Source organism: Oncorhynchus kisutch, linkage group LG15, assembly GCF_002021735.2.
Source record: "Oncorhynchus kisutch isolate 150728-3 linkage group LG15, Okis_V2, whole genome shotgun sequence".
Classification (NCBI taxonomy): domain Eukaryota; kingdom Metazoa; phylum Chordata; class Actinopteri; order Salmoniformes; family Salmonidae; genus Oncorhynchus; species Oncorhynchus kisutch.
The window spans coordinates 19,451,630-19,465,629 of record NC_034188.2 but is presented as its reverse complement, the minus strand read 5'-3'; the positions used below and the strand labels follow the sequence as shown (position 1 = coordinate 19,465,629).

The 14,000-nt window shown below is 42.1% G+C and overlaps 1 protein-coding gene across 1 annotated transcript in view; it reads right to left on the bottom strand.

Moving 5' to 3' along the window:
- Positions 1 to 11,289, bottom strand: part of sorbs2b (sorbin and SH3 domain containing 2b) — a 73,687-nt gene extending 62,398 nt beyond the window's left edge. The window contains exons 1-2 of the mRNA XM_031791375.1: positions 10,884 to 11,289; positions 5,148 to 5,305 (exon numbers count right to left, since the gene is read on the bottom strand). The gene's annotated coding sequence lies outside the window, so the exon portion shown is untranslated. The remainder of the gene's footprint in view (positions 1 to 5,147; positions 5,306 to 10,883) is intronic.
- Positions 11,290 to 14,000: the final 2,711 nt, after the last annotated feature.

Below are 14,000 nucleotides of genomic sequence, written 5' to 3'. Positions count from 1 at the left end.
GCTCTATATTCTACACAGCCATGTCAACAGCTCTATATTCTACACAGCCATGTCAACAGCTCTATATTGTACACAGCCATGTCACCAGCTCTATATTCTACACAGCCATATCAACAGCTCTATATTGTACACAGCCATGTCAACAGCTCTATATTGTACACAGCCATATCAACAGCTCTATATTGTACACAGCCATATCAACAGCTCTATATTCTACACAGCCATTTCAACAACTCTATATTCTACCCAGCCATATCAACAGCTCTATCTTCTACACAGCCATATCAATAGCTCTATATTGTACACAGCCATGTCAACAGCTCTATATTCTACACATCCTAACACATACTGTATGAAGAGGAGTCAGATGAAGACAGGCAGCAGGCAGTAATAAAATGCTACAGTGTCTCTCAGACTGTCTCAGTGAGGGTAGTGGGTTGTGTTCCTACCCCTGCACAGTGCCAACCAGAGTTAAGTGGCAGCCAGGCAATGCATACACAAGCACCCCTTAGCAGGCATGGTGCTGGAATTTTCTCCTTAATGTTATCAAACAAATATCTCCTGGGGGAAGGAGATTCACAGCCGCCTCCGCTCTGCAGCAGGTCAGCACGGCTAATGATGCGTCCCAAATGGCACCCTATTCCCTATACAGTGCACTACGTTGGACCAGAGCGCTATGGGCCCTGGTCCAAAGTAGTGTACTATAAAGGGAATAGGGGGACATTTGGTACTCAGCCTAAATTCCTTCCACTAGTGGCCAGTCCCTGGGGTCTGAGAAGCATCTGTTAATTGGGTGTTTAACCTTTGGAGAAATCCCCTGCTGATCATCAACTAATAAGCTAAGAAAGATGAGTCTTCTAAGACGTCTTCTAACACAAGATCATCTCTCAGATAACAGTTTCAAAATGGGAGCTTCAAACAGCCTGCTCATCAGATCTCTGACAGATATAATGATTAGATCCTAGATGTGTTCTAATTTAATAGTAAACAAACATGAAACAAATGATAATGCACTAAGACCCATTTAATAGTCAATTCAAAAACACTAATGCTCAAAAAACACCAACAGAAGATACCAAACACTTCCTCACAATACAACCAAAAACACATGAGACATGAGCTGTGTTTAAAGAAAGCGGTACGGTCACAGCTAAGTCACTCCTTCACGGTGGTACAAAGCTAAAAATACCCCGGTCATGCAAGCCCTCCAGCACAGCCTGGAGAGAGAACGACTAGCTGCCAGAGAGTCTAGAGAGAGAGAGTCTAGCTGCCATAGAGTCTGGAGAGAGAGGCTAGCTGCCAGAGAGTCTGGAGAGAGAGAGAGGCTAGCTGCCAGAGAGTCTGGAGAGAGAGAGAGAGGCTCGCTGCCAGAGAGTCTGGAGAGAGAGAGAGGCTAGCTGCCAGAGAGTCTGGAGAGAGAGCGAGGCTAGCTGCCAGAGAGTCTGGAGAGAGGCTAGCTGCCAGAGAGTCTGGAGAGAACGACTAGCTGCCAGAGAGTCTAGAGAGAGAGAGAGTCTAGCTGCCATAGAGTCTGGAGAGAGAGGCTAGCTGCCAGAGAGTCTAGAGAGAGAGGCTAGCTGCCATAGAGTCTGGAGAGAGAGGCTAGCTGCCAGAGAGTCTGGAGAGAGAGAGAGAGTTTAGCTTCCATAGAGTCTGGAGAGAGAGGCTAGCTGCCAGAGAGTCTGGAGAGAGAGAGAGGCTAGCTGCCAGAGAGTCTGGAGAGAGATGCTAGCTGCCAGAGAGTCTGGAGAGAGAGAGGCTAGCTGCCAGAGAGTCTGGAGAGAGAGAGGCTAGCTGCCAGAGAGTCTGGAGAGAGAGCGAGGCTAGCTGCCATAGAGTCTGGAGAGAGAGATGCTAACTGCCAGAGAGTCTGGAGAGAGAGAGAGGGAGAGTCTAGCTGCCAGAGAGTCTAGAGAGAGAGATGCTACCTGCCATAGAGTCTGGAGAGAGAGGGGGAGGCTGGCTGCCAGAGAGTCTGGAGAGATAGATGCTACCTGCAATAGAGTCTGGAGAAAGAGAGAGAGGCTAGCTGCCAGAGAGTCTAGAGAGAGAGATGCTACCTGCCATAGAGTCTGGAGAGAGAGGGGGGGGGCTGGCTGTCAGAGAGTCTGGAGAGAGAGAGAGAGGCTAGCTGCCAGAGAGTCTAGAGAGAGAGAGAGGCTAGCTGCCAGAGATTCTAGTGAGAATCTAGCTGCCAGAGTCTGGAGCGAGAGAGTCTAGCGGTCAGAGAGTCTAGAGAGAGAGATGCTACCTGCAATAGAGTCTGGGGAGAGAGAGAGGCTAGCTGTCAGAGAGTCTAGAGAGAGAGAGAGAGGCTAGCTGGCAGAGAGTCTAGAGAGAGAGAGAGAGGCTAGCTGCAAGAGAGTCTGGGGAGAGAAAGAGGCTAGCTGCCAGAGTCTGGAGAATTAGAGAGGCTAGCTTGCATAGTCTGGAGAGAAAGAGGCTAGCTGCCAGAGAGTCTGGGGAGAGAGAGAGGCTAGTTGCCAGAGTCTGGAGAGAGAGAAAGAGGATAGCTGCCAGAGAGTCTGGAGAGATAGAGAGGCTAACTTGCATAGTCTGGAGAGTAAGAGGCTAGCTGCCCGAGAGTCTGGGGAGAGAGAGAGGCTAGCTGCCAGTCTGGAGAGAGAGAAAGAGGCTAGCTGCCAGAAAGTCTGTCTCCTTCTGGGAGGGAGGGTACTGATCTTTAAGGCCACTGACTACATGGGTCCACCACCTTATGAATTACTGTAGGACTGCCTTCTTTACTTTTTTTAATGGCACAGAAATGAATTGAACTCGTCCCTGAACTATAGGATAATATTCACTGAAGGGTGGAAGCTAAATGCTATTATATGTATTTTTGCCATATTATTTCCATACTCTATTTACTTTAATAAAACTATCTGCGCATGGATTATGGATTTTCAGCTTTTTTACGCAGCTATAAATACATACATTAAGCATAAATGTCAAATATTGCATAAGTGTCAAATATTGCCCTGATATACAGGACTTGAGTCCTGTTTAACATAGTAGTATAATTATGGCAACAATGTGAAACACTAGCTTTTTATAATCGGTACCAGAATTCTGCTTTAAAATATGTTTTGAAAGGCTTTGCCACGCTCATATAAGGAGCTCTTTCCTGCCCACTGAGGATTGACAATCTTATACGTATTGCGCAATCATCTTTTGCACATGGCCTTGCGCTCCTTCTCGTGGTTTCACGGACTTGAGTAATACGTCCGGCATTCCACCTGAGGCAAGCCTGCATCCGTCCGCTGCTCCACTTGATGTTTTGCACCTTTTATTATTGTGTTGTGTACACCATGTGCTAAAGTACCAGCATCAAACAGTGGAGCAGAGTTTGCATAGATGGAAAACTTAATGGAAAATTAACATTGTGAAAGTCAATAGTGATGATCTTTTACAGAATTGCGCAGCATTCCATACTGTAAACTAAGCACTGACTAATCCACTATACCCTACTGAACATCCAGAGGAAATATAAACCTGGCAAATTACACTGCTATAACCCAAAATGATACCATCAGAGGGCTAAAGCCCAGACCATACTATTTCATACTGTACTGAACAAAAATATAATGTAAAGTGGAAATATAATGTAAAATGTAAAGTGTTTCAAGTTTCATGAGCTGAAATGAAAGATCCAAGAAATGTTCCATATGCACAAAAAGTGTATTTCTCTTAAATTTTGTGCACAAATTAGTTTACATCCCTGTTGGTGAGCATTTATCCTTTGCCAAGATAATTAATCCACCTGACAGGTGTGGCATATCAAAAAGGTGATTAAACAGCATGATCCTTACACAGGTGCACCTTGTGCTGGGGACATTAAAAGGCCACTCTAAAATTTGCAGTTTTGTCACACAACACAATGCCACAGATGTCTCAAGTTTTGAGGGAGCATGCAAATGGAATACTGTCTGCAGGAATGTCCACCAGAGCTGTTGCCAGATAGAGAAATTAACATTTAATTATCATAACCCGCCTCAAACGTCGTTTTAGAGAATTTGGCAGTACATCCTACCGGCCTCACATGCCCGCTTAGGACCTCCACATCCGGCTTCTTCACCTGTGGGTTCATCCGAGACCAGCCACCTGAACAGCTGATGAAACTGTATATATGTCTGCCTGTTGTGGAATCCATAGACTAGGTCCTAATACATTTATTTCAATTGACTGATTTCCTTATATGAACTGTAACTCAGTAAAATTGTTGAAATTGTTGCGTTTCTATTTTTATTCAGTATATATCACACTACATCAGTGGTTGTACTGTACTCACCCTGCACTTATCTGGTCTCCTTCCATTAGAAGACCCCCCCCCATTATGGAGTGATGTCCCCTCTCCTGCCTCTATCATCAGCACTCATTCTATGGTAGTTCTCCGAAGGTCTCTCAACTTCAACCCTGACAGTCAAACCATCCCAGACCCTGTGAGTCTTTTGCTTTCCAGGTGAAGATTCACATTATCCATAACTGAGGTGGCATTGATTTCATTTGGGACGCAACAATGTTTTGTCAGCCACCGCTTCAGCAGTCACACAAATATGATTTACGGAAGAGTGGCATATCTGTAATGACATATTTTGAGGTCAAAGGAAACCTTGAACATGACTGCTCTTACTTATATAAACTTATATATAAAGTATTAATAACTCCAATTGGTCAAAGAATTGAAGACATACTATTTCTTTCCACTTTTGACTTAATGGTACAATATACAATTTATCACCTCCTCATTTAACACAGAAAACCATTAACCATCAGCTGAGATAAAGAAATATATAAATATCATTAGGTGGGTGCTTATAGCTGTCCTATTTCACACATGTTCAAGTGTATATTAATACACATGAGTGAATTGGAAATGTGTTTTTTGCACATCCCAACTCACCCTCAGAGAGTAATGTCGCAGCCAGGGTCTGCCATTATCAACAGCGATCCTAGATCAATTAGGTTTAAGGGCCTTGCTTGAGAGCACATCAACAGATTTTTCATCTTCTCAGGGATTTGAACTAGTGATCTTTCAGTGACAGGCACACTGCTCTAACCACTAGGCTACCTGCTGCAAGCAACCAGCCAGGAAAGCTAACCAGCATGTATCCAATACATCATTCAAAGAAAGATAGGGAATATCTCACCAGACATGAAGAGCGAGACACACTACGTGATAGAATGAAAACACATCCGTGATGTTTTATGTAGCTCCTCTCCCTATATCTGTTTTCTGGGCGGCGGCACAGCAGATTTCACCACATTGACATGCAGGGTTAAGGTCCGACAAGTGTGATCCTGGTTTCTGGAGGCAAAAGACGTGACAGAGTCAACCCATGCCTGTCCAAGCAGCGCTGCCGCGGTTTGAGCTATTTTCAGATGCAGACATGTATGTCTAGGGGCTGGAAAGATACTCTTGGGGCTCTCTCTGGGGAAGAGTGACACACAGCATACCACAGAATATACACAGGAACACATTTGTGAGTATACAAACATTTGCGCTATGCAGGTTATGGGGCATCTTTGGTAAATCAACACCATTGGAACCTGTGAAAGATAGTAGCCAAGGTACAGAGAGGGATTTCAAGGTCTTGAAATTCAGGTGCTGAACCTCCGGAGGCAACACTCTCTCTCTCTCACACACACACACACACACACACACACACACACACACACACACACACACACACACACACACACACACACACACACACACACACACACACACACACACACACACACACACACACACACACACACACACACACACACACACACACACACACACAGTGAGGAAATGAAGCAATTAAAAGGAATGCCGGAATGCAATTTCTTGTCAAGTCGAAAGGGAAACGTATATGTGGGTGATGTGCAGTATTTCTTCAAGGCTGACCGTATTACATCAGATCTATTTTTTACCAGTGACGTTCATGACTGATGACAGTGGCGATCTGTCAGGGAGACCACCACAGTTCTCAGGGAGACCACAACAGTTCAGGCTACAGGGAGACAGGTTAGACCCTTAAAAAGGTGACACAAATGTCAGGAGGTTGACAGCTTTTCAAGCGACTGTTGGCCAGCACTGTATCAAAACATCAAATCAAATGTTATTGGTCGCGTACACATATTTTGCAGATGTTATTGCAGGTGCAGCGAAATACTTATGTTTCTATCTCCAACAGTGCAGTAATACCTAAAAATACAAAACAATAAACAAAGATAGAAATGAAGAAACATCAGCAATGTCCAAATCCAGGATATAAATATGTAAAGTGCCTTCGGAAGCCTTCCCCAAGCAGACAAGGTAAAAATCTGTTGTTCTGCCCCTGAACAAGGCAGTTAACCCCAGTGTTGTCCTAGGCCTTCATTGAATATAAGAGTTTGTTCTTAACTGACTTGCCTAGTAAAATAAAAAACAATAGCCCATAATGAAAAAGCAAAAACAGGTTATTAAAATATTTTGCTGGAATGAATGCCAAGAGTCATGTCTGGAAAAAACCTGGCACCATCCTTACGGTGAAGCATGGTAATGGCAGCATCATGCTGTGGGGATGTTTTTCAGCAGCAGAGACTGGGGAGACTAGTCAGGATCGAGGGAACAGAGCAAAGTACAGAGATCCTTGATGAAAACCTGCTCCAGAGCGCTCAGGACCTCAGACTGGGGTGAAGGTTCACCTTCCAACAGGACAATGACCCTAAGCACACAGTCAAGACAATGCAGAAGTGGCTTCGGGACAAGTCTCTGAATGTCCTTGAGTTGCCCAGCCAGTCCCGGACTTGAACCTGATCGAACATCTCTGGAGAGACCCGAAATAGCTATGCAGCAACGCTCCCCATCCATCCTGACAGAGCTTGAGAGGATCTGCAGAGAAGAATGGGAGAAACTCCCCAAATACAGGTGTGCCAAGCTTGTAACGTCATACCCAAGAAGACTTAAGGCTGTAATTGCTGCCAAAGGTGCTTCAACAAATATTGAGTAAAGGGTCTGAATACTTATATAAATGTGATATATTTATATATATTTTTTATAAATTAGCAACAAAAAAAATCAAAACCTGTTTTTGCTTTGTCATTATGGGGTATTGTGTATAGATTGATGAGGGGGGGAAAAAAACATTTTGATTATAGAATAAGACCGTGACCTAACAAAATGTGGAAAAAATTAAGGCGTCTGTATACTTTCCCGAAGGCACTGTATATAGTGTTGCGAATAGATAGTATGGACAGTATATGAATAGAAAAGGTGTGTACAGCAGTAGTTATATAGAATGAGCCTTGACTAGAATACAGTATATACATATAAAATGGGTAAAACAGTATGTAAACATTATTAAAGTGACCAGTGTTCCATGACTATGTACATAAGGCAGCAGTCTCTAAGGTACAGGGTAGAGTACCTGGTGTTAGTCTGCTAGTAACAGTGTCTAAGGTTCAGGGCAGGGTGCTGGGCCGAGGCTGACTAGTGATGACTATTTAACAGTCTGATGGCCTGGAGATAGAAGCTGTTAATCAGTCTCTTGGACACAATTTTGATGCACCTGTACTGTCTCCACCTTCTAGATGGTAGAGGGGTAAACAGGCCGTTGCTCGGGTGGCATTTATTTGCTGTTTGAAGGGAAAGACAGATGATAATTACATTTCAAAATTGGGCAATAACGTTTCACAGTGAAGATGTTATTAATTCATGCTGCATTCCCAAAGGTATAAACTGATGGCTTTAAACCAAATAGTCTCTATGGCAGTGAGGAAAGTAACCTACAGTTATAAGTCACATCTAAATGTATTGCAACTTGAAATATGATTGCAAGAATGATTGCAAGAATACTGTATCACTCACAGTCCAGAAAGTAAGTGTGCTCCACAATAACTCAATGCTGGATAGAAATCTGCCTGGTCAGATCTTGGGTGCGTCCCAAATTGCACCCTATTCCCTATGTAGTGCACTACTTAGGGCTCTGGTCAAAAGGCTTGCACTGTGTAGGGAATAGGGTGCAATTTGGGACAAACACTTCTGTGGAGATTGGCAGGCAGTGGCACCAACAAGCCTGGACATGGTGGGGGCCATGACAGACGTCTCCTGGAAGAGGAACTCCCCCTTCACCCAAGAGGTCACAGAATGTGCCATGACTGAAGGTGTCAGCACAAACATGTTCCAAAGAAACCTGTGCAATAAAACCAACATCACTCATATTCTCCTGCCGAGGATAGCTACACCATTAAGACAGGACAGACTGATATTTTAGGGATAATCAGGTTCAGAGCCAAGAGGTAGGCTAGCCTACCAGTGACTCCATACAAGTGGGTGGCTCTTTGTAGTATTATAGGCATTTGTCAGTTTATACCCTTGGGAATTCAGCATGAATGAATAACATTCTCAATGTGAAATGTCATTGCCCTTTATTTATTTATGTAATTATTATCTGTGTTTGGACTTCAAACAGCAAAGAAATGTAGGTTAACTTTCTCTACTCGACTACTCGAGCCAAGGTAAATGAACCTAATGGCATTCAAAATGTAAAAAATGTATCAATCAGCACACAGGTGTATGACATTGCTCTTTCCCCTAATGTGCTGTCCATCTACACCCCATGATCTATACACACACACTAACTGGCTGACAGCAAGTACCAGAGGAGAGCTACAGTACTGTATATATTATCAAGTGGCAGCTGTTTCATTCCACACAGCCCCTAAGAGAGAAATCATTTATATGACTTATTGACCATTGACAGTGATGGTCACATCCTGGTGATAACTTAAAAAAATTGACAAAATTGTGTAGGAATATGACAACACTATGAGGAGTTGGATATCTGATAGTTGTCAAAGGCTGATGTGTATCCAGACTGTGTTATAGGACGATGTATGGCCAAACCTAGGAAGGTATGCATCTGTGGTATGCATTAATGCTTCACAGGGAGAGTCCCAAATGACACTGTCACGGATCCCTCTGGAACATTACGCACACCTGGCCCCTATTCCCAGTGATTAGTAATTGTATAAGTGTAATCCTGGTTTACCAGTGTCCTGTCGATTATTGTTACAATGTCCATTGTTTTGTGTGAGTATCTGTGCTATGTTGTTTTGGCTTTCGTGCCATTGTGGATTGCGCAGATGATTACGGGTCTCGTCCCGTGTGATAATCATTGTGCGCTTGTGTTATTTATTCAAGGTACTCCTCACTCTTTTGTTTGGGTTTCAACCCTGTGTGTTGTATATGTGTTTGTTTGGGTTTCAACCCTGTGTGTTGTATATGTGTTTGTTTGGGTTTCAACCCTGTGTGTTGTATATGTGTTTGTTTGGGTTTCAACCCTGTGTGTTGTATATGTGTTTGTTTGGGTTTCAACCCTGTGTGTTGTATATGTGTTTGTTTGGGTTTCAACCCTGTGTGTTGTATATGTGTTTGTTTGGGTTTCAACCCTGTGTGTTGTATATGTGTTTGTTTGGGTTTCAACCCTGTGTGTTGTATATGTGTTTGTTTGGGTTTCAACCCTGTGTGTTGTATATGTGTTTGTTTGGGTTTCAACCCTGTGTGTTGTATATGTGTTTGTTTGGGTTTCAACCCTGTGTGTTGTATATGTGTTTGTTTGGGTTTCAACCCTGTGTGTTGTATATGTGTTTGTTTGGGTTTCAACCCTGTGTGTTGTATATGTGTTTGTTTGGGTTTCAACCCTGTGTTTTGTATATGTGTTTGTTTGGTCTTCGTCCCCGTTCCTGTACACGGCACGCTTTAATTTGGGTAAAGACATTTTTTTTAACTATTACGCATTCCTGCGCCTGTCTCCCGACCCTTTATACCAAAGTGACAGGCACCATATTCCCTATATAGTGCACTACTTTCGACAAGGGCCCATATAAAGGGTCGGGAGACAGGCGCAGGAATGTGTAATAGTTTTAAAAAATGTACTACAAAGGGAAGACCATTTGGAGTTTAAGTAGCTTCACACATTGTGAGTGCTATAATTCAAGTTTTGGTCTAATTTGTTTCTATACATCTGTATACAGTATAATGGTAGTTTAATTCAATGACCTTGGTACTCTATTCTCATAGGGCTTGACATAGAACATGTGTTGGTTAGTCTAGTGTGCTGTATGATAACATATAACATAATATATGTATGATATGATGTCACAATATGACCGTCCTTGATGTAATCTTACCTGGAATAACTCATTCTTCATCGTTGAATATTATAAATATAACGCAAGGATGTTTGACATGTCTGGCATGTTCTAGTCATAGTTTACATTTTAAACATTTTAACTGAATTCAATGTTATTCCACAGGCCTAGCTGTCACTTCACTTTATCACCTAGGTCTAATCTAATGCATGACCCAGTCTAGGCAGTTCGATCATTTTGATGCAGAAGAACACTTGCGAACATAACAAATTAACACGTTTTAAAATTGACCTTTGATAGGGTACAATCCCTTTGTTTACAACACAACAGTACTACCAGTGTTATATTTGATCAGTCAAAATGAATGATTTGAAGTCACATCTCTTCAACTGCTCTGAAAATAATGAACCGCTTTAATCCCATGTAATAATGGGACAATGCGTCACGTGAATGACCGTATGCTGGAGTTATACAACGCTTCCCTTAATGTTACAACATTTTAACTCTTTACAACTGTGTCAGCTTTGAGCACAGTGGTATAATATAACAGTGCAAAAAATAATGTATCTTTAGATAACTTTCCAGCGCGTGATTAGTCAGTAGCCTAGTTAAATACCCGTGATACAGAACATTTATCCCACCTCTATCGTGCCCATTGCCACAATAAATATACTTACCAATAATTGCCACCGTGTGTTCCTTTGACCCTGAAATACAATGCGCAAATATTTTCCCACAAATGATTTATAGACTATATGCACCTGTTTTTGAGGAGTCAGGCAGGCAGGCAGGCAGTCCATAGAGCGCAAACACTGCTGTTGGATCAGTTGCCTAGTATGGGATGAGTTCGATATCTATTCCGACAGCATCCCAGACCAGCTTCCGCAAGACAATACGCAGCTCCACAAATGCTTCACAGAAGATAATCAGTTTTCCCCAACCGTAAATGCAGTGCACGGTCGGGAAACTGTGCAACACACCAAATAAATAATTGCTATCTAACCTGTATGCCTGTGTGTATTTCAAGAATAGAATCCTTGTTTTAATACCGCAGTACAATATTATTTTCCCCCGAGAGCGAAAATGGCTGTGTCGCCCAACACAAGATCAGTCATTGGTGCAGCGCTGGTTTTCGTAGTCATGGAAACAACCAACAGTTCAATTTGTAAGGAAGGCATGCATGGCCTATCATGAACACGAGGTCCTTCTGAATGGAGCAAATCCACTTCCTTTCAGGGCATTTAAAAGTGCATGTTTTCTCAACATTTCACCCCCTCAAGAAACCAACGTGTTTGTGTTACTAATTAATGCATGCATCACCGTCACCGACTTTATGAATTAGGCCTAATTAATCCAATTTCTCTCATGCACAGCCTATCAGGCAATCAGCTTTACCTTGTTGGCACCATATACCCATACCCTTTCGTTCTTTATTCATTGGGCTTTAGAACAAGGTGACACTGTGCTTGAAATAGACTAGGGGCAGGCAACTATTCTGCTGTGGGACGATTTTTGTGGAGCAATTGGTCAGGAGGCCGGAGCAATATAATAATTATAATAAAAGACCAGGCAACATGAATCTTTGCTTCCAAAAAAAATACAACACAGCTGTTTTCACATGTTGAGCTTAAATTAAATTTAACAAAACATATTTCCCATGTATTAAATTTAGAGTTCACATGTTAGCACCACCTTTCACATGTGAGGATCATAACATGTTAGCACCACCTTTCACATGTGAGGATCATAACATGTTAGCACCACCTTTCACATGTGAGGATCATAACATGTTAGCACCACCTTTCACATGTGAGGATCATAACATGTTCTCACCTCACATGTGAGGATCATAACATGTTAGCACCACCTTTCACATGTGAGGATCATAACATGTTCTCACCTCACATGTGAGGATCATAACATGTTAGCACCACCTTTCACATGTGAGGATCATAACATGTTAGCACCACCTTTCACATGTGAGGATCATAACATGTTAGCACCACCTTTCACATGTGAGGATCATAACATGTTAGCACCACCTTTCACATGTGATGATCATAACATGTTAGCACCACCTTTCACATGTGAGGATCATAACATGTTCTCACCTCACATGTGAATTGCAGTTTCACATGTTCAAAACGTTCACATCTGAAAATCAAATATGTAGTTCCACATGTGAAAAATGTTCAACTGGACATCTCACTTTCACAAGTTGAATTGCCGTTTCACATTTAAAACAACTCCAAATGTAATGAAATTCAATAACGTGAGAAAATAGAATTTGCAGGTTCACATGTAATAACACTCCACGTGTGAAAATCTCAGATTTTTTTGTCAGAGCAAATTAATTTGTACACTGCAAATTGACCATAACTAAGCCCAAAGAGAGATTGAATTTGAAAATAACAATCATTTCACACCTTGATTACATTGAGACACCAGCACATATTTCTCTTTTTTTATTTGTGGGAATAGTTGGGAACAGATTTCCTAAATATATATATTTTTTTTCTGAAATCTTGGTGATTTTACAGTCTTAAAAAAAAAAACGAAAATCCTCCAAGTAAAATAAATACATTTGGGGGACAGAAAATTGACTTTAGTGCTGGGCTTTACAATATTGTATCATATGAAAGAGTGCCCAGAACCCAATGTTATTTTTTGTAACTCTGTATCTATTCTCCACTCTCCCACCCCTACCCCACCACAGTGTGGGTGAGCCTGTCCTGTCCTGCTGAAGACGTAGTGGGACTGTGATGACGGGTGACTGATCTGCCATATCACTTAGTGGTTCAGTATCTGGTTGTGTTTCAAAATACAACCTATAATTATGCCTCTCCCCTGGTCCACTTCCGAGCTATTTAACCTGCATATGTGCCAAGTAGCTAGCTGATAAAACGCTATTGAAAGAATTCTATGTTCTTATCTTTGCCTTTCTCAGACTCCTAACTGCCACGTCCATCTGATAACAACCTTTATCACAATTCTAAATTGACTTGTTTTGGAGTGGAGTGATCATGCTGAAATACTAAAGTCAATCACACATTTTCCTCTTTGTTCTGTTGAACGGCCAACCTTATGGTTCAATTGAAAAAATATGTAGGCCTGCGGTACTACCTACAGTAAGCTAAGTGGAGGGAGGGTGATGTTGTGACAGCCATGTATCAAAGTGCACAGGACAGTTGTGATAAACAGAAGTCCTGTCGGCCAGACCCGACCACGCAGCATCCCATAAAAGTTAAACAATTGTAACACTTGAGACAGGAGATAATGTCCAGATGAAGAGCAGCTCGCTGATCAAAACATGGTGCTTCTGTTAGAATCAGTCTTGTTTATGCTCGACTCTTTGAGCCCTTCTTCTTAATGCCAGTATGGGGTCCGAGGTTAGGGTACTCAATGTGCATATCTGCTGAATTGCACGTGAGAGGCTATGGCCTGAAGTGAACAATTGAGTCAATATTTCCATAGATTGTTCTTGACTCCAGATTACTGAATTTATACAGAGGTCAACAACCCTAGCTACTGAACCTAAGAGGACACAATTGTACTATTTGGAACTTCAGATTGCATCAGGTGGATAATTCTGCAATATTTGCATGTTTCATTACTCTGCAAATAATTTGCTCATTTATTGCTAATTTGCATTTTGGGTATACTGTATCCTAGTATCTGCTGTGGCAGCGCCTGTCCAACCACACATCTAAATGTATCCTTTGTGCTGTCAACTTTCTCCTGCAACACCATGTCCACAGAGAGGTGATACTATGTACTGCCAAGAGATTGGCTCTGTAAGATCAGAAAATGAAACAAGAACAAAAATACTGAATGCTTACTGTGATTTTTCACTTACACTTCAAAGGCTTGTGGAGCAA